Genomic DNA, 22,298 nt, shown 5'->3' on the forward strand with positions numbered 1-22,298 from the left:
GTTGGACCAATGTTTTATCAATTTTGTTTTCAGAAAAACCAGCTTTTCATTTCACTTATCTTTTTGAATTTTTGTCTCAATTTTGCATATTCTCAATTTTTTTATGTCTTCCCTCCTACTGATTTTGGATTTGGATTGTTCTTGGTTTTCTAGGTCCTAGAATAGCTTTGTTAAACAATTTCTTTGCTATCTTTCCAATTTCTTGATGTAGGCTCTACTTGTTATAAACTTTATTCCAAATACAAATTTTACCTTACACTTTTTTTAATCTTATATAGGACAAATTTTCTAGATGGCCATCATGTAGGCACACAGGGAGGTCAAACTTTATTCTACCAATGGATAAGCTTTTAACAGCTTCAATTTCCCCTATTGTGCCACATTTGTTCCTTATTAGTGGAGGGAGATGGCAGAATCATCTTTGCCCTTTCCTGGATCTCTTGCTGGATCTACTTGCCTAGAAAGAAAACAAAGTATGATTGTGGTGGATTGATTACAAAACTGACTCAATTCTCCATTTATACAATTATCCATGTCCTTGCGCTATTATTTTGCAACTTCTCCCATTAAGAAAAAGTGACTGGTTTGTGGCTTCATAGATTGGCAGAATGCACTGGAAGTGACATATGTTTGGCTCTCTCTGAACCACAAAAACAAGTTCAGACCACTCTGCTAAAGGAGCAAAGACCTGTTATAGCAGAAGTAAGTTGTCCCAACTAAGTGTTACTTAAGAAGGACTTGCTGCTCAGTGCTGAAAAAAATCCAGTATGTTGGCATTGGCTTTAAAAAATAATTTTTTGTTTGCTCAAGAAAGAGAGGAACAGGGCAAGGGAGAGAGACAAAGAGAGGCCCCCATCTGCTGGTTCACCTTCCAAATGCCAACAACAGCTAGGATTTGGCTAGGCTGAAGTCACGAGTAGGAGCTCAACTCAAATCTCCCTGTATGTCAGGGAACTGAGTATTTGCACTTTATCCTGTTACCACCCAGGGTGTACATTAGCAGGAAGTGAGAATGGGGGAGGAAGTGGTACTGGAATCCAGAGACTCTGATATAAGATGCAGGTGTCCTAATTGATGTCTTAACCACTGTTCTAAATGCCTGCCCCATGGCACTGACCTCAGAGAAGAGAGACTTTGTTGTGAGGTCAGCTAGCTAGGAGATAGGGGCAAAACTCAAATATTTACTTTTGATCTGGATTTAGGATAAATTTCAAAGTGTCAGAAAAAGAGAATGTGTAAGAAAGTTATGACTTGGAAGCCCTACATCAATCCATATACGGTATAGAAAGTACTGGGCATTGAATCATCCTCATTGTGGAATCTCTCATCTTGGAATAGGCTCTGTTGACAACATTTTTGGCTCCTTTGCTTGCATAGACAGTCTGTTAAACAGCTTGCAATTCCATTAATAATAGCAGTCTGTGAGGGAAAGATAAGGAAGAGAAAGTAGTTTAAACCTTTCAGCCTTTTTGTACAATTTCATAAGGGTGCTTAAGCCAAGCAGCACCTACGCAGCAGACCTGCCAGGTATCTTTGGAAGCATGAATGAATACAGACAATATCAGGAGAATCTCTAAGCCAACTCTGACTGGTGAGCACAGTAAATTTGGTGGCCACTGATTTTGCAGTTGTTAGACTGTGGAAAAGCTGATACATTTGATTTTTTATTTAGTAACTTAGTGGGGCATGTTCTGCTCCTGTGAAAGAGAAATACCCTTTTCATTCATTTTCAGCATTTTCATGGCAGGATACACCTTGTTCGTTTATTCTCTGGAAGCCCCCAAATCTGGAATTGTACTCTCTAATCCATTGATGAGGAACAATTTTGACATTTTGATCTCCTTTTATGTATCTTTTTTATCTTCTCTGAGTTGGCTGCAAACTCAGGGATAGCAGTAAAAGTGTGATGAATTAAAGCCCTAAAACACATGCTAAGCTTATTGTGGCAAATGAATTTCATGTTAAGTATGGAATGGCATTTTATAAGTGATTAGAATTATCATTATAAAGTATTATAATACATTACTTTCCCAAAATGTGGCTGTCCTAATTTTATGCTAATATGAAAATTTTACAGTAGAGTAGAATTCTTACTGAATGATTATCTATAACTATATATTAGCAATAGGTGTTTAACTCATAAGAAGTACAGTTTTCCTATCTGTGGTTCTATCCCTGGCAAACTATAAAAAATACATAGGAGAGAAAAAGAGTTATGGTAAGTCATAATTTTTAAAAAAAGATTTTATTTATTTGAAAAGCAGAGGTACAGAGAAGAGAGGGAGAGAGAATGGAGAGATCGTTCATCTTCTGGTTCACTCACCAAATAGATGCAACTGCGAGGGCAGAAGCCATACATGAAGCCAGCATCATGAGTGGCAGCTTAATCTTCTGTGCCATAGCACAGGCTCCAGTCATAATTTTTTTCACATTTTTCAGCTCAACTGTTTGCGTAAAAAATGATTTGTCAGAAACATAGTGTGTATTTAACCATCCATTTATTCAATAGTACAACACATATTTTATTTAGCATCTGCTAAGGGTAGTATAAGGAATATAACAGTGACCAGGACAGAAAGAGTCACAGTCTTCATGGAACTTAAATTCTAGTGGGGTATACAGACAATAGATTTATGATTTTGTGATACAAGATTGGGATAAATGCTATGGAAAGAAACAGGATAAAGGGATAGGATATGATGGGGGCATGGGAGTAACTACCTTTGTACAAGAGGTTAGGGCAGATCTCAGGGAAATACGATTTTGAGCAAAGATCAAAATAAGATTAGAAGTTGTGCCAGAGCTGGAGCTGTGGTTCACTTGGTTAATTCTCCGCCTGCGGTGCCGGCATCCCATATGGGTGCCGGTTCAAGTCCCAGTTGCTCCTCTTCCAGTCCAGCTCTCTGCTGTGGCCTGGGAAGGCAGTGGAGGATGGCCCAAGTGCTCAGGCCCCTGCACCCACATGGGAGACCAGGAGGAAGCACCTGGCTCCTGGCTTCGGATCGGCGCAGCGCTGGCCGTACCCCAATTTGGGGGGTGAATCAACGGGAGGAAGACATTGCTCTCTCTCTCTCTCTCACTGTCTAACTCTGTCAAATAAAAAAAAAAAGATAAAAATAAATAAAAATATAAAAAAGAAGTTGTGCCATCTAAATAGGAAGGGAAACATGCTCCAGACAGAGTGAGAATGAGTATAAAGAGAATAATGAATATAAAAGCAAAGAACATATTCAGTGGTTTTTCTCCTTACAAACTGAAGCTGTTTTTCCTGTGACATGTCTGACTCTCTGAAAGGAATGAGACAGAAGACAGTGGTGTGAGAAATCAGGAAAAACAGAAGGGATAATTGGGTATTCCTTCCAGAAAAGGAACACCAGATCATCATGGAGGAAAATAGTTAGCCATAGATGTGCTTAGGTACAAACATTGGCAAAGACTGTTACTTGGAGTTATCCATAGAGTAGAATTGTGGCTGGCTGTATATGATGGAATGAAAGCTGTCTGTGGAATGTAGATCAACCCTGTGCGTTCATTCCTTTGATAAACCTGAACTTTCACTGAGGACTCTGATTATTTCATAAACCAATCTGAATTATCTCATTTCTTTAACTCAGAAAAAGTTCCTGTGTTTATGAACAAACTCACACTAATAAGTAACTCATAAATGATTCGTTTTATTTACATTAGAATCATGCCACTAACTTTCTTTTAGCAGGATGTACTGGTTTGAATGGTCTCTACCAAAAATTCATGTATACTCAGAATCTGTGAGTGTGACTTTGTATCTGTAATGTTGTTATTTTCAACAATCAACCTTAAGAGTCTTCTGAAGTAAAATGAGTCTGAAGTCTAATGACTAATGCTCTAATAAGGAAAGAGGTTTGGGAAGAGAGGGTGAGAGTGACCGACATGGAGGGTAGAGGTTGGGGTGATGCATCTCCAAGCCGAGGAACACCAATGACTCAGGCAACCACCAAATTAGGAAAGAGGCATGGAATGGATTGTCCTTCAGAGTCTAGAGCAAGCATAACTGTGGACACATTGGTTTCAGTCTTTGACCACCTAGAATGGTGGTTTTCCATTGTTTTCTGCCCCCAAGTTGGTGGTAATCTTTACAGCAGCCCTAGGAAACTAACATACCTGGAACAAGACCTCAGCGATACTCCTTCTTCTGCTCTATCGAATGGCCATATTTGGAAGATGGTTTCCAGCGCACTATAATATGATAAAATGCACTCGCAACCAAAATTTGTCTATTTATTAGAAGAAGGAATAAATATCACAGGACGTAGCATTGTAGAGTCATCTTAACAAATATATAATTTATCAATTTTCTGAACTTAATGCTGCTTCACTCTACCTAAGTTGAAAAGTTAAATCAAGATAAAAATGACTTTCTATAGAACAATAAACAGTTCAAGAGATTGATCTGTTTAATAAAAGCTTAGTGAGTGCCAGGCACTATTTTAATCTTTGCTGATATCCTCTGAAAAATCCCTTAAAATAATTTCTTACTGTGTGTATCAGGAAAATTAATCCTTTATATATAATATTCCATAGTATACTACTTCAACACTCCCCTATCCCCATTCTCCATGGAAAATTAAAGAGTGAAGTGAAATAATCACATGTATGCATACTCAAGCGTGCCAAAACTAACTTTGTGTCAAATTTTGTGACCCACATGTCAAGGAAATCTTAAAAGAGTAGAAAAAACTTTTTTCAGCAAAGCCAGAGGGTAGTTCATGCTGTAGTATAAGTCAGACAATGTCTGATAAAACCATGAAAGGGCTCCAGTTAAGTCAAGGTTGTGACTAATGCTGTGAGTTTTCCTGTTGACTTTATAGCCTAAACCAACAATATAGACCATTTGTCACTGTCAAGACCTAAGGTTATATTTGAAAATGTCAATAGCTAAACAACAGAAATTCTCTAAATAAAATGTTAAAAATTCAAGCATGAAATCCAGTGTTTTTATATTCTCAGCTACCGATCCTCAGCCCTTTCTCTCTCAATACTTTTAAGAATATTTCAGCCACAGAAAGTATATGTATAGTATATATTAGGATTGGAGGAGGGATTAAATTTTACCAGGACTCAATAAGATTTTCCCAGTCCTGCTATAATGCATGGGAAATGATTGGGGATCACTATTACCACTCAATCATATGGGCACTCAGTAATTGTTGAATGAATGACCAAGAAGCTGCAGACATCAAAACAATTAGGAAGAAATGGTAAATAACCAAGGATTGATCAATTTTGAGGAAGAAGGTGGAGAAATAACTCTGTACCTGGGAAAAGAACAAATTATTGTGCAAAATGTGACATGATTGAAACATATTGGCTATAAATACCATTAAGTTAACTGACTTTCTGAATGTTACGTAAACTTTGTGTTCCCCAGTGACAACATATAGGAATCTGACAATTAGAGCCTAGTTTATACAGATTTATTTTAAGTCTACTTTATTTTTGAAATGACATATTTAATTTACATAATAGTTAAAGGCTTGGTGCTCCACAAAATAAAGAGTTCAACAAATGAAAACAAAAAAAGACCATAATTCAGTAGGACTGTAGGTGGGAGCCATAAATAATAAAATAAAAAATGTTGGTCTCATTCATAGAAACATTAAAATAGATCATTAAAACTATAGTAGTGTATTTTAACAATTTGAAAAAAAATAGTGTGACAAAATACTATATTTTCAGCAAAACTGATGCACCTAGACACACAGAAATGGCTTTTTTGTTTGTGTTTTGGGTTTTTTCTACTTTTTTTTTCTCATTTTAGCTCGCACATATAATGGAGAACATGTGATATTTGTCTTTCAGTGTTCAGTTTTAATTCACTCAACATGATGTCTTCCAGTTAAAATTTTTTTTTCTGTAAATGATAGAATTTTATTTTTATGGCTGAATAATATTCCATTGTGTATTTACATATTACACATAAATAACACATAATCCATTTATATGATGATGGACTTCTTGGTTGATTGCATATGCTGAGTATTGTAAACAGTGCTGCTATAAACTTGGTAGAGCAGGCATTTCTGTGATACAATATGTGTGTGTCTTTTAGGTATATACTAAGAACTGGGAATGCTAGATCATATGGCAAATCTATCTATAGTTCTTGAAGAAATCTCTGTTCTGTTTTGCACAGTGGTTGGACTAATTTACATTCCCACCAAAGGGTTTCAGTTTCTCCATACCGTTGTTAGTATTTGTTACTTTCAGTCTTTTGGATAATAGCCATTCTGACATGGAAGAGGCAATACCATGGTTTTTATTTGAATTTCCTTGATGACTAGTGATATAGAGCATTTTTTCATATATCTGTTGGCAATTTTTATTTATTCTTCTGAGAACTCTTTATTGAGATCGTTTGCCCATTTCTTAACTGGATTGGTTGATTTTTGATGTTGAGTTTTTGAGTTGCTGAATATTCTATAATATATTAATAATTTGCCTACTATTATCATAGTCTCAGGTCTCAAATATAGGTCTTTGGTGATCTTGAGTTGATTTTCCTATATGGTGAGAGGGATCTAATTTCATTCTTCTACATATATTGAACCAGTTTTGCCGGCACCATTTGTTCATGAGATTATCATTTGTCTAACATACAGTCTGGGCACTTCTGTTCATGTTCATTGGCTTCTGGGCTTTCTAATCTGTTCAATTAATATATACATCAGATTATATGTCAGTCTTATACTGCTACTATCTCTATAGCTTGTACTGTGCTTTGAAGTCAGGCACTGTGATGCCTCCAGCTTGATGTCTTTTGTTCAGGATTGTTTTGGCTACATGGGCTCTTCTGTGATTCCACGGGAGTTTTAGAATTTTTTAAAAAATTCTGCAAAGGATGTCACTGGTATCTTCATAGAGATTGCATGCAATATGTGGATTGTTATAGGTAGTATATACATTTTGATGATAATGATTCTTAAATTCCTTGAGCAGGGAATATCTTTGTTTCTGGTACTTAATGATTTATTTCATTAATATTTTATAATTTTCATTGTGAAGATCTTTCACTTCTTTAGTTGAATTTATTCCAAATTATTTGATTTTACTTGTGGCTATTATGGGATTAATGTTGTGACTTCTCTTTCAGCAGGTTCATCATTAATGGTACAAAAGCTACTTTATAAATTGGTTTGTCAGTCTTAACAGCTTTTTGGATGAGTGTTTATTTTTTTTTTCCATATACAATGCCATGTCATCTGCAAACAGGGATACTGGGCTACTTCCATTCCAATTTTGATTGCCTTCATTTATGTTTCCTCCTTAATTAATCTTGCTAACATTTCCAATAATCTACTGAATAAGAGAGGTGAATATGAACACCCTTGTCATGTTTCAGATCTGAGAGGAAATGGTCTCAACTTTTCCCCATTCAGTATGATGTTGGCTATTGGTTTGTCACGTATGGCCTTTATAATTTTAATCTACTTGCCTTCCATATTTAATCTGTGGAGGGCTATAGCTTAGTATATCTCATCAAGTGCTTTATCTGCATATATTGAGATGACCATATGTTTTTTGTTCATCAGGTTTTTGACATGATTTATGACATTTACATCATGTTGAACAATCCTTAGATCCTTAGGAAAAAACTGATTTGATTGTGACGTCTGATCTGTTTGATGTGGCATTTGATTCAGTTGCTTGTATTTTGTTGAGAATTTTTGCATCTGTGCTCATCAAGGATGTTCATCTATAGTTTTGCTTCCACGTTGTGTCTTTGGTTCTGGCATCAGAGTTGCTGCTGGAAGCATAAAAAGAGTAAGGTAGTATTTCATCCGGTTCATTATTTTTGGAATAGTTTGAAAAGTATTGGAGTTAGTTCATCTTAAATGTTTTGTAGATTTCAGTTTTAAAGCAATCAGGCCCTGAACATTTTCTTGATGAGAGTTTTAAATAGTGCATCATTTGTGTAACTTGTTATGAGTCCATGTATATTTTTTATAGTTATTGATTTAATCTTGGTAGATTATATGTATCCAAAAATTTGCCCATTTCTTTATTTTCCAATTTGTTAGCCTATTGCTATCCATAGTAATTTATTACAATCATTTGTATTTAAGGGGTGTCAGTTGCGATGTTTCTTTTCCATCTCTAATTAGTTTTTTCTTTTTTCTTTGTTAGTCTGGCTAAGGGTTTGTCTATTATTTTGTTTATCTTCACAGAAAACAACTTTTGTTTCACAGATCTTTTGCACTATTTTGTAGTTTCAATTTCATTTATTTCTGCTCTGATCCATATTTCTTGTTTCCTGCTAATTTTTGCTCTGGTTTGCTATTATTTTTAAGTCCTCAAGATGTATTAGTAAATCATTTGAAACCCTTCTATTTTTTAATGGAGGCATTTAATGCTATAATATTCCTTCTTTATACTACTTTTACTATATCCCATAGGTTTTGATATATCTTCATTTTCATTTAATTTAAGAAAGTTTATTTCCTTTTTTAATTTTTAAGTTACCATTTGTCAATCAGTAGCATGTTGTTTGATTTCCATGCTAGTAAATGTTCTGTTTTTTTCTACTTAGTGCTGATTTTCAGTTGTGACTTTGTGATCTCAGATGATACATAGTATGATTTCAATCTTTATAAATTTACTAATACTTGATATGTGCCCTAATATATAGTCTACCTTGGAGAATGTTCCATGTGCTGAAAACAAGATTCTGTAGCTTGAGTGGTTCATTTGCTCAATAGTATGGATGGACACCAATGTATGCTTTTTGATTTTCTGCCTAGATTATCTGTCCATTGATGACAGTGGGTTTGATGCTCACCACTATTATTGTATTGGCATTTATTTTTCCCTTAGGTCTTGTAATATTTGCTGTATATGTATGATTGTCCCTGTGTTGGATGCATATATATGATTTTAATACCCTCTTGCTGAATTGAGCCTCTTATCAATATAATGTCCTTTTTCCTCTCTTTTTATAGTTTTTCATTTAAAATGTTATGTAACTCCTGCTCATTTTTAGTTTCCATTTGCCTGGAATATCGTTTTCTAGCCCTTCACTTTCAGTTTATGTGTATCTTTATTTGTGAATTGAGTTATTTATATATTAAAGGTTAGTATTGACAGATAAGAACTTGGACTTGTCATTTTGTTGATTGTTTATTGATTGTACCTCTTCTGTTAGTGAATCTAGTAGTATCATGTGTTTTCATGATGTTTACTTTTAATCTAGGACTCCTTCAGAATTTCTTGTAAGGCTGTTCTCTGGTGGTTAATTCTGTTTTTGATTATCTGTGACATGCCTTATTTTTCCTTCAAGTCTGAAGGATAACACTGGATATAATCTCATTTGAAAGTATTTTTCTTTTAAGACCTTGAATATATCACCCTACTCTTCTGGCCTGTAAGTTTCTGCTGAGAAGTCTGCTGTTAGTGTAATTGGATTTTCTTTATCTATAACTTGACACTTTGTATGGTCTTTAGGATTCTCATTGTCCTTAACTTTAGACAATTTAAATACCATATGCCTTGCAGAAGATAGGTTTTGGTTGCATTTGGTTGGGGTCCTTTAGGCTTTCTCTACCTGGATTTCTGTATTTCATTCAAAACTTGGGAAGTTTCTGTTTATTTAGCAAGTCCTTGACGACTTTTTCCTTCTGTTCTCCTTCAGGAAGACTTACAATAGGAATATTTAGTAACTAAATGGTATCCCACATTGCACATAATCTTTCTTCATTCTTTATACTTTTTTTTAATTTTTCTGATTGGGTTACTTGAACTGTCTTGTTCTCTTTTTTTTTTTAATTTTTTTATTTTTTTATTTTTATTTTTTATTTTTTGACAGGCAGAGTGGATAGTGAGAGAGAGAGACAGAGAGGAAGGTCTTCCTTTTTGCCATTGTTTCACCTTCCAATGGCCGCTGCGGACGGCGCATCTCGCCGATCTGAAGCCAGGAACCAGGTGCTTCTCCTGGTCTCCCTTGCGGGTGCAGGGCCCAAGGACTTGGGCTATCCTCCACTGCACTCCCAGGCCATAGCAGAGAGCTGGCCTGGAAGAGGGGCAACCGGGATAGAGTCTGGCGCCCCAACCGGGACTAGAACCTGGTGTGCCGGCGCCGCAAGGCGGAGGATTAGCCTGTTAAGCCACGGCGCTGGCCTTCTTGTTCTCTTGATCAGAAATTCTTTTGTCTATTCTGCTGTTGAAGCTCATCAACTTTTTATTTAATTGATTGGAAGTTTTCATTTTCAAAATTTCTTTTTGGTTCTTTTTAATGATTTCTGTCTCCTTGGTGAATTTTTCATTCATGCTACCTTTCTTCTGAAAGTGCTTTTTTCTTTTAAGACCTTACCCTACTGGCAAGCCTGGGTGATGACGGGACTTGATGCAACAATAGCTGTGGCTCTAAGATGGAGTGATGTGAACAGAACCTTCTCCAGGTCTTATTTAAGGAGTCCTACTTGTGGTTGGGTGTACAACACTAAAAGCTGTAGTCCACAGATGGGAGTATATGAACTGAACCCTGTTCTACTCTTATAGGATGACTCCAAGGTATAAAGGAGAATTTGTACTGGGAGATATGGGTCTGGAGAGGTGAAATAAAGACAGATTCTCCCCCTAGTCCCACCAGGTAGATTCCAGTAATTTTGAGAAAATTAGTACTGGAAATTGTAGTCCTAGGGTTGCAGGATAGAGTAAGGTAGGCAGGTCTAGCAAGGTGAGAGCCAAGAATTTGGGATAGTGGTAGCTACTTGCCTGCAGCACAGTGATGACGGTAGGGCACTACAGACCTGAAAATTAATATGAGTTACTCCAAATATTGCAGTACCAATATCAATTTTCCTGGCTCTCGAAGGCACAAGGAACTGCTAATAGTTCTCACAAACATGAAAGAGTGACAATGGGGTCTGTGCCTGGAGCTGTCCGCACCATGACATAGGATGTACAGAAGGAACTGCCTCAGGTTGGGTCTGGATTTTTATGGACTGCTTCTGGTCCCAAGAAGCTAAGGGGATCTCCCTGGATCACACAGAGTGAGTTAAGTACAGCCTCAGGGCCTGTGCATAGGATTTCCACAGTAGCAGATGCAGGTGTGTGCTCTTTTCTGGCTCTAATTGTTTCTGGTAGCAGTAGAACTGCTCACCCTCCATGGACTCAGAACTGAGTTCAGCATCTGATACTTGGGAAGAGATGAGAGTGGGTAGCCAGGCAATGTGGCTTCGCTTTTCCGAGCTAAGTATTCTCTGAGACTCCTCTCCGCTCCATAGGCTACAACTGAAGTCAGTGGAATAATGTGGAATTCCCACTCAATGAAAGATGTTGGTGGAGGGGTGCTACTGCAACTTCTTGCTACCTTGGCAAGATGGTGTTTCCCAGCTGGTACCTGACTGCACAGCTGCATGGATTGTTGACAGAGCAGCCAGCCATGGGAGCATGTCTAGCCTCTTTCCTCACTGTCACATAGAGCATCTACTCAGTTCTGTCACTTCTCCACTGAGAATTTCTCTCAATTCATCCCCTAGGAATGTGTTCTTCCTCTGCTTTGATGGTATCTTTCTATGGCTGAGGTCTGTGTGGCTTCTCACTATTCAGCCATCTTGTATATCTCTCAGGTGGGAGCTACCATTATTTTTTTCTACATAGGACAAGTCCCTTCATTCTAAGGTTGCCTTGATAATCTTTGTATTCTGTAGAGCAACCAGTTGACTGTTTGACATACAATGGAAATTCAATATACTTACTGAATTAAAATGTGATATAACCTCATTGCTACAATGAAGTAGCTAAGATAAGCTACTAAGGAGTAAGATTTATTTTGGATAGCTGTTTTGGGGGTTCACAGCCCAACATCATACAAGCACACTGATTCAGTCTGGTAATGGTGTTCTTGTTGGCAGCCCCAAGTCAGCACAGAGCAAGCATAGCAAGAGTGAGCACAATTCTATTTATGTCTGTCTTATAAAGTCACCATGACAGAAGTACAGGGACTCCTCTCTAGCAACCTATACCAAGATATCACTTCCTGAAATCTCCCTACTAAGCATCACAATTATAATAAATTTCCACCCCCTGAATACCATTAATATAAGACTTTGAGGATCAAGTCCATAGCACAAGATCTTTGAGGGGAACACTCAAACTAATATCTATACTATATCAACATGTGATTTAGTTTAGAAATAAAAAAAGAACCTTTTTAAAGCCAGATAAATTCTGCTATTACTGGACTGGCTTATCATGGAGGAAAACAAAAGTTTTAAAAATGGGAGGTTCTGATGTGTTTAGATGTTTAAGTATAGACATGTCTAATATATTAGTGCATTTTGAATTAAAAACTTGCAAGTAAAGAAGGACTATTATAGGTGATCCCTTTCCTATTCTAGAGGTTTAGGGTCCAAACGTGAATCAATATAGTTTAATCTGGGTATTAATTCTGAATGTGGCCAATAATCTTGCTATAAATAGTCTACGGGATGTTGAAATTTCACCTCCTCAGTTTTGGCCAGGCTGTAGCTATTGTGTCAAGCTTTAAAGGGAATCATGCTTGCCCTTTGTTTATTAAAATCCCCAAATGAAACATTGTCCCTAGTTATTAACTCTATAACTGTATAGCTAATAGGCATAATGAAAATATGCTTAATGAGCTCATTCTTAACTTTTTAATGAGTTTCCCCCAAAGTTCCAACTAACCCCCACTAAGCCCCAAAGAGCATCCACAGACTAGAGTAGAGGCTTTTATTCACAGTTGTCATTTCCTCACTCAATAGCATCCTACCTTTGTTGAAGCTAGCAGCTGAGTTCCCACTGTTTTGTTTACCAATCGTTTTGTTCACTAGCTCTTTAATTTCTTCGCTTTACTGCTTTGGATGCTCTGAACAAAATGAAATGGATTTGTTGAATCCCAACATTATGTCATTCAATTTACATTGCTGTAATTCCTTCCCCCTTTTTTCTACTTGTGCTGATAATCATTTCTCTTAACTGAACATTATAATTAGCATTTTGTGTTCCTTAACATCTGTTTTCCCTCTAGTCATCTTAAAAAAGAGAAAATTTTGTGTTTTTCTTCATTTTTGCCTTCAGATTTATTTTTCTTACTCAGTGCACTTCAGAAGTAATTCTGTTTTCATGTAATGCAATTTCAACTATTTTTTTGAACAAAACTGTTCAGTATCTTCTGATTTTCTGCTCCCTTATTTCAGGATATAAAAATATCTTCTAGAAGATAATTATTTTTAAAAGATATATATTTATTTGAAAGGGAGGCTATAAAGAGGCAGAGGCAAAGAGAGAGAGACATGTCTTCCGTCTGCTGGTTCACTCCCAAAATGGCTGAAGTTGGGCAGACCCAAAGCCAGGAGCTTCTTTTGGGCCTCCCACGTGGGTTCAGCGGCCCAATGACTTGGGTTATCTTTTACTGCTTTCCCAAGGCATAGCAGAGAGCTGGATCACAAGAGGAGCAGCCAGGACTTGAACAAGTATCCCTATGGGATGTTGGCACTGCAGGTATTGACTTTACCTGTTACATAACGGTGCCAGCCCCAAGATACGGATTTAACAAAGCAATCACATAATGTGTTTCTTGAGGATTGTAGTCTCTGTGTAAAGCATATGATATCCAAAGTCTGAAACTTAACAATAATTTGAAAACAAGTACATCAAACTTATAAAATATACTAAATTAAGCATAAGGAGGCAAATCACCACAAACATATGTCTTTATAAAGGCCAACCCATATATACAATTAAGACATGTCTGTGTAGTAAAACAACTGAGTAATGGAGTTTTAGAGTAGAATGATGGGAACATAATGTATGAAAATTTAACTTTTCTTAGAAACTTTCAAGATTTCTACAAGTTATTCTCTAAATATTGAAGAATTTCTGGGGTAGGCATTTGGCATAGCAGTTAAGATGCTACTTGGGACACCTGCTTCCCATCCTAGAGTGCTCCTGTTTAATTCCCAGATCCACTTCTGATTCCAGCTTCTTGCCAGTGCATACCCTCAGAGGCAGAAAACAATGAATCAAGTACCTATATCAGGCAGGTGCCGCGGCTCTGGCACACTGGGTTCTAGTCCCAGTCGGGGCACCGGATTCTGTCCCGGTTGCCCCTCTTCCAGGCCAGCTCTCTACTATGGCCCGGGAGTGCAGTAGAGGATACCCAAGTGCTTGGGCCCTGCACCCACATGGGAGATCAGGAGAAGTACCTGGCTCCTGGCTTCAGATCAGCGTGGTGCGCCGGCTGCAGCATGCCGGCAGCGGCGGCCATTGGAGGGTGAACCAACGGCAAAAGGAAGACCTTTCTCTCTGTCTCTCTCTCACTGTCCACTCTGCCTGTCAAAAATTAAAAAAAAAAGAAAAAGAAAACCTTAAGCAAATTGGCTATAGAAGGAATATTCCTCAACATAATCAATGCACTTTATGGCAAAACCACAGCCAGCACCCTACTGAATGGAGAAATGTTGGAAGTATGCCCACTCTTAAAAATTGCTATTCAATATTTAGAGCTTAAATATTGTAATCAATGGATACAAGTGGGGAAGGAGGAAGTCAAACTACCCCTATTTGTCAATGACATGATCATATATATAGGAGAACCAAAAGACTCCTAATAGACTATTGGAACTCATAAGAGTTTGGTAAAGTTGCAGAATACAAAATTAACACACAAAATTCAATAGCCTTTGTAGACACAGACAATGCTACAGATGAGAAAGAACTCTTTACTTAATATATGCTAAATTGATCTTCTGTATATAAAGATAATTGAAAATGAATCTTGATGTGAATGGAATGGGAGAGGGAACGAGAAAGAGGAGGGTTGTGGGTGGGAGGGAAGTTATGGGGGTGGAAAAGCCATTGTAATCCATAAGTTGTACTTTGGATATTTGTGTTTATTAAACAAAAGTTAAAAAAAGATAAATCCCATTCACAATAGCTACAAAAAACTTAAGTACCTTGGAATAAATTTAACTTAGGAAGTCAAATATCTTTATGATAAAAAAAAAAGTACAAAATATTAAGCAAATAGAAGATGCAAAAAAATGAAAAAATCTTCCATATTCATGCCCATACAAACCAAAGCAATTTACAGTTTCAATACAATCCCAATCAAAATACTGACCTTCTTCACAGATCTAGAAAAAAATGATGGTAAAATTCATATGGAAACACAAGAAACCTTGAATATCTAAAGCAATCTTATACAACAAAAACAAAGTTGCAAGCATCACAGTACAAGCTATCAAGACATACTAAGCACAGTTATAATCAAAACAGCCTGGGATTGGCATCAAAATAGTCATGTAGACAAATGGAAGTGAATGGAAACTCCAGAAATCAACCCACGTGTCTACAACCAACTTATCTTTGACGAAAGAGCTAAAATCAATCCTTGGAGCAAGGGCAGTCTGTTCCACTAATACTGATGGGAAAACTGGATTTCCACATGCAGAAGTATGAAGCAAGACCCCTACATTACAGCTTACACAGAAATCCACTGAAAATGGATTAATGATCTACATTTATGACCCAATACCTTCAAATTACTGGAGGAACTTGGGAAACTCTGCAAGAAATTGGCATAGGCAAAAGCTTTTTGGAAAAGACCCCAGAATCAGGCAACCAAAGCCAAAATTGACAAATGGAATTACATCAAGCTGAGAAGCTTCTGCACTGCCAAAGAAACAGTCAGGAGAGTGAAGAGGCAACCAACAGAATGGGAGAAAATATTTGAAAACTATGAAACTGATAAAAGATTATATTCAGATTCAACAAAGAGCAAAACAAACAATCCCATTAAGTAGTAGAACAGGAGTTTTTCAAGAAAGGAAATTCAAATGGCCAACAGACTTGAAAAATGCTCAGGATCATAGTCACCAAGGAAATGCAAGTCAAAACCACAAAGAATGACTCTTAAACAGAAATAAAAGTAATCCACTGTTTGTGGGACTCTAAATTGGTGTGGAAAAGAGTATGGAGATAACTCAAATATCTGAAAATAGATCTACTATATGAGCCAGCAATCCTTGTCCTGGAATTTATCCAAAGAAAATAAAATCAGCATATGAAAAAGTGTACCTCCATGTTTACTGCAGCTCAATTCACAATAGCTAATGACTGGATAAAGAAATTGTGGTATGTATACACTATCAAATACTAATCAATGATTAAAAAAACATATAAAATGGTATCTTTTGCAGCAAAATGTATGCAACTGGAAACCATTATACATAGTAAAACAAGAAAGTTCCAAAGAGGCAAATACAAATGTTTTCTCTGATCTGTGGTAACTAATAGATTTCCAAAAATGTAATATATAGGAGTGAAATTGACATTTTGTGATTCAATGATCATTTACCACCTTGTCTCTGCTGTTGAGGAACAGTGTTGTTTTTTTTTTTTTTTCTTCATACTATTTGTTGTACTCTTCATTTGGTATAGTGTTAATCTTATGAGTGTAAAGTAAATTGCAAATGGATCTTTGTAAAATTTAAAGGTGTGAACATGGGCTGGAGGGAGGGCAAGATAGGACATGTCACTGTGTTCCTAAATCTGTATGTATGAAATTTGTATATCTTAAATAACAGTTTAAAAATATAGTTTGTTAAATTTCAAAATACTCTGGTTTAGTGAGTTTATTTTATGAGAAAATCAGTAAGAATAAGATTTCTCCTTTAGTCTACAAGGTCACAAATTACATTGATTAATCATTTTATGTAAAAGTTATATGGAATGACTTACTGTCATGATATGCATATTACTTTTTTTAAAAGATTTATTTATTTAATTTATTTGAAAGACAGAGTTACAGAGAGAGGCAGAAACAGAGAGAGAGAGGTCTTCCATCAGCTGGTACACTCCTCAGATGGCCGCAAGGGCCATGCGAAGCCAGGAGCCAGGAGCTTCTTCCGGGTCTCCCATGTGTGTGCAGGAGCCCAAGGACTTGGGCCATTTTCTTACTGCTTTCCCAGGCCACAGCATTACTCTTTTTAAATGAGGGATTTCAAAAAGGTAACAGAAAACCCAGCATTGTGGCCTAACAGTAAAGTTGCCACCTATGATGCTGGCATCCCATGTGGGTGCCAGTTTGGCTCCTGGCTGCTCCACTTCTGATCTAGCTCCCTCCTAATGTGCCTAGGAAAGAGGCAGAGGACAGCCCAACTCCTTGGGCCCTTATATCCATCCAGGAGACCCAGAAGAAGCTGCTGGCTTCAGTCTTGGTGAGCCCTGGCCGTTGTGGGCTAATTGGGGAGTGAACCAGCAAATAGGAGATCTCTATTTCTCCCTGTCTCTAACTGTTGATTTCATAAACATACATGATGGCCGAATGTTTTTAGCCGGTAATTACAAATAAGCTGAAGACTCCAAAATCATTTGAGTATTTCAGTAGCTTCAGGGCAAAATAATACTTATGATAAAATTTAAAAACTCCTTAGCCAATTTGGTTTATAAAGCAATTCCCTGAGTTAGTGATATTTACGTTTCAAAAATATTTATCGACCATTGTCATTGATGGAATATTTTAGCTACCTTCCCTTTAGGACTAGCAATAAGATTTGGATGCTATTTTCCCTTCTGTCAAGACAACCCTAAAGAATGGAATATATTCTTAAATTATTCATCTGAAAAGATAAGTATCCACAATATTTAACTTAGAAAATTTAATAACAAGTATTTGAAGAAAAATATTCAAGATCACTAATCATCAGGGAAACGCAATCATCAGGGAAACACTCTGATATATCATCTTAATCATAATGGCTATTATCAAAGCTGAAAATTAATCTTGATGAGACTGGAGAAATCAACTCAAACTATTGACAGGAATGTTGATTAGTACAATCATTATGGAGAAGAGTATGAGATTCCTCAAAAAAATGGAAACTATAACTACCATATAATCTAGCAATCACACCAGTAGGCATATATCTATAGACAATGATGTCTTGTTGCTTAAAAGAATCTGCACTCCCATGTGTATTACAGTACTATTCACAGCCACCTCAGTTTCCATCAATTGAAGAGTGAATAAAGAAAATTTGGTACATATACTATTCAGCCAAGAGAATGAATGGAACTGGAGGTCTCTTTGTTAGGTAAGATAAGCTAAGCACATAAAGTCAAGTATTCTATGAGTCTACTCATATGGAATCTAAAAAGTTGATTTTATACAAGTTATGAGTATAATGCTATTTACCAGAGGTGGGGGGCAGAGAGAGGGGAGGTAGAGAGGGAGAAAACTTGTTGAATGAAACCTAAGTTCTCTACATAGGAGTAAGAAGTGCTGGTGTTTTGTTCCAGAGCAGAGTGTCTATAGATAAGGATATGCATTATATAGTTCCCTAAGAGAAAAAAGGAAAAGATAGAATAAATGATTTTGGATGTTTTCATGATAAATGGTAAATGTTATAACACAGGTATTTTATTCTGATTAGATATTACATGATGTAAACCTACATGTAAATACTACATAGTCACCAATAAATAAATAAGATTTTCTATATCATTAAAATTAAAATTATTTAAAGCTTTAAGGAATTGGTAATGCTAAATAACCATATATGATTATCACACTGTAGCTTTAAAAATTTTTCAGGAATTCAAGAAAAAAACACATTAGTAGATATATAAGATACTGGTAATAGACATTTCCAATATAAATATATTTGTTTTTCTATTACAATAGAGAAAATAACAAAATCTACACTTAAAGCATATAACTAATAATAAAATTTACTATGATTTGTGTGTTTACCTATACCTACAAAAACTCACAACTGTATGTTACAAAGCATAAGTCATATTTCATAATTGTAAAAAACAATAAGAATCACCTATAAATTACCTTACTCTATAGTGAATAGGAACACTGTGGGCCAAATGGTAACCCCTAATAATGCAAATGGAAGAAAATCTGAATAAACTGCAAACTTCATTTTCTTGGAATAGATGACATAATATTATAAAAGACAGACTGAAATAAATATTTGGATATAATTCCACTCCAGAAACATTTTTTAGTTAAAGAATTTCAAGAACATACTTTAAAAATTTTTGGAAGACTTCAGTGCAAGAGTAACCTAATACTCTTTAAAATTAAAAGGGGAAACAATGCTATGTTAGGTAATCACATAAGAAAGGTGAGTACACAGTGTAGATTGGCACCAGAATAGGCAAATTATCAGAAGAGATAGCCTAAAGATGCAGTCAGGTGCAACTAATTGTAAAAAGTCTATAAAGGTAAACATTAAATGGATTAAGAGCCCAAATTGAGAAATAATTTATAGACCTAATAGGAGATGATGTAGTCAAATGTGTTATCTACCAAAGAAGCTGATTTTAAAAAATAAAAGTTTCAAGGCTCAACAGGAAAGCAAAATGTTCATTAGGTTGATTTTATCAAAAGTAGATATTTCTGTGAGTAGTGAACAAAAATCACTAAACATAGTTAATTTTTTAAATTGGAAAAATAACTTCCTTGTCTAATATCTCTAATTTTCAAAGCATTCCTGCAAGTCACAAGAAAAATATAGCAACCTTAACAGATCATTTTTAGGTTGAGCAGTCAAGGCTATTTAGCATACACTTTAATTCTAATATAACTTACATACCAATGAAACAAAGATGTGAGCCTCAGCCATTCTTGCTCATTGTCCAAAAGAGATAATATTGAAATTTATTCCTTACCCTTGAGACTCAATTCTGTCTCTCACCCTCTTGTTTTTACACCCCACCCCCAGGTTCAGAGGCCGGGGAAGCCACATGAAAAATCAGTACATAGAAATTCACCTCTGCCTGCTGCCTCCCGCCCCCACCCCCACCCCACCTAAGGTTGAAAAAGGCCCATCCCCTGGGGTTGGGGCCTCCTGCGGTGTGTTCCATCAGTATGCATACCGGCAGTTGGTCACCCACCTTTGCAGATTTATTTTCTCTGAATAAATTCAGTCTAGCTCTGGATTCGTATTCCTGTTGCACCTCTTATCATAACATTTTAGTGCCCCATGTAAGGAGGGGAGCAAAGGATCCAGCTTTCGGGTAAGAGCTGAGTCCCTTCCCTCTTCTTCTGAACCCTCCTGCCTTCTCTCTGTGGCACCCTGAATCTTCATTTTCCTTTCAGGAATGAAACCATGGATGCATGGAACTGGGAATAAAGAATGACTGAGGGCCTCTAACCAAGATGACTCTCTGGTGATGCTCAAACTTCCCCAGGCAAAAAACAGCCCAACAGGGTATCCTGGAGTCTGTCTCCATTTCTGCTTAAATTTCTCACTAGCTTCTCCTTGGGGTGGGGTGGGGTGGGGGTAGAGGGTAGAGGATGCAACTTCCAAGATTCCCCCAGAAGGACCTGGGAGACACTCCTACAAAACCTCCCATATGAGTTCTGAACAGCCTTAGTCATTTTATGACTCCCACCTGCACTCTCATCTTCCCAAAATGAAATCGGAAAAGAGCCCCTAAAATTTACACTGAAATGTGACCCCTTAAAGTTCCATAGAAATGCTATCCGGGGTGCCACATGTGCTACCAGAATTTGGGGTGCCTTACGATTTCACCACGGGCTTATTACTAGATCCTGGATATTAATAAGCCCAAGAGGGTTCTTGCCTAATATTTAGAGAAGAATTCTAAATATCGGCACAGATAAACGAGGCAGCATGGTACATTTTAAGCTTTTATTTAGTGAGAAAGATGCATGGGAGAGTGAGAGCTTTATTTAGGGGAGAGAGGTGAGTAGGGGTCCATACCGAGCACCAGGAACCAGCCACGTGGATGAGCATCTAGGCCAGGAAGCCTAGAGCACATGGCCCGAAGGCCATGCGCCCTGGAGGCGCGGGGCTACAGCAAGCCCCTTCCTAGCAAGAGGCCAGGGAAAAAGAGCAGGCGGGGCCACACCGTGTCCCGCCTTTTAATCCACTCCAAAGGGGAGTGGTTAATTAACCTGATTGGCTGGTGGGCACCCAGGTATGGCCAGGTAGGGGAAAGAGGCCACACAGGGGCGTGGCAAAGGCATCAGTTAGGGGCATGAGGTCACACAGGGACCTGGCAAAGGTGTGGTCTTCCAGTTCACAAATCCAATCAATTTTAACCTGTATGCCTGCCTACTTCAACTACACAGCCAGAGCCCTTGGCCAGGTCTCATCCCTGCATCTGCATCTCATTCTTCACCCAATGGATTGGTAAGAGAGGCCTCTGTTGCCTCAAGCATGCAGGGGAAATATTCATCCACCACAGCTTGGAACTGAGATGCTGGTCTAAGCATGGGGGTTCTCTCTCCTCTTAGAGGACTCAGAACTTAGGTTCTTGGTTTGGGAGATCCTTTCCGAGGGGACACCCTCTGAAAGGACCCCCTTCCCGCAGGCTATATTTTGCCTAATCCATGGGCCCCCAAATTTCTTGCATTTCACCTAACTCCACTGTGGCCCACCTCTCAAACAGCTTTTGCAAGCTGGGCCTAGAGCTATTAATTAACCTCTATACTAAAATTTGGCCTCAATATGAATTAGACAGTGGCTCAAAATGGCCAGAATGTGGGACCTTTGATCTCCAAATTCTCTGTGATCAAGAAACAGCAAATAGTCAGAGGTCTCTTTTGTCCAGGCTTTCTTCCTCCTTGGGGGACAGTTTTCCTCACTCCAAATTTTCATAGAGGAAGAAGTCCTGGAACCTTCTTTTAAACTTTCTATCTCCCCTCCCCTCCCTTCACTGTCTCCACGTGAGAAACTGGCATCTGAAGAACACTGCCTTTGGCTCACTCCAACCCTCTCTAGCCACTCCTCCTCTTCCACCCCACCAGCAGCAGCAGGGCAGTTGCTACCCTCCACCGCTTCTCTTCAAAAGTCTCTTTACCCAGGTCTCCCTAAGGAAGAAAAAACTCATTATAAGCCTTCTGCCCTCCCAACATTCCCTCCCTCCTTTCATTCCCTCTGGGACCCTGACCCCTCATCTGACCTCCCGTCTTGGGGAATTTGGGATCCTCAGGCTTGAGCCTCCTCTCTGAGCAACCAACCTAATTCCCCATTAGATCCCACCCACCTCCTCCCAGGCACTCCCAAAGTATACAACCCAACCCTGCCTCCCTTTGAGGGAGGAGGCTGGGGTAAAAGGTTCTGTTGGGATCTATGTGCCTTTCTCTCTATCAGACCTTAGTCAGACTGAGGGACGTCTAGGCTCATTCTCAGAGAACTCCTCCAAATAGCATAAGGGATTTCTCTACTTGACTCAGCCCTATAGCTTCCCTTGGAATGATCTGTGTTTGGTTCTATCCTCTACCCTAACTCCAGATGAATTTGATGCTATCTGGC

The sequence above is a fragment of the Lepus europaeus genome, chromosome 14 (genome assembly GCF_033115175.1).
Source record: "Lepus europaeus isolate LE1 chromosome 14, mLepTim1.pri, whole genome shotgun sequence".
Classification (NCBI taxonomy): domain Eukaryota; kingdom Metazoa; phylum Chordata; class Mammalia; order Lagomorpha; family Leporidae; genus Lepus; species Lepus europaeus.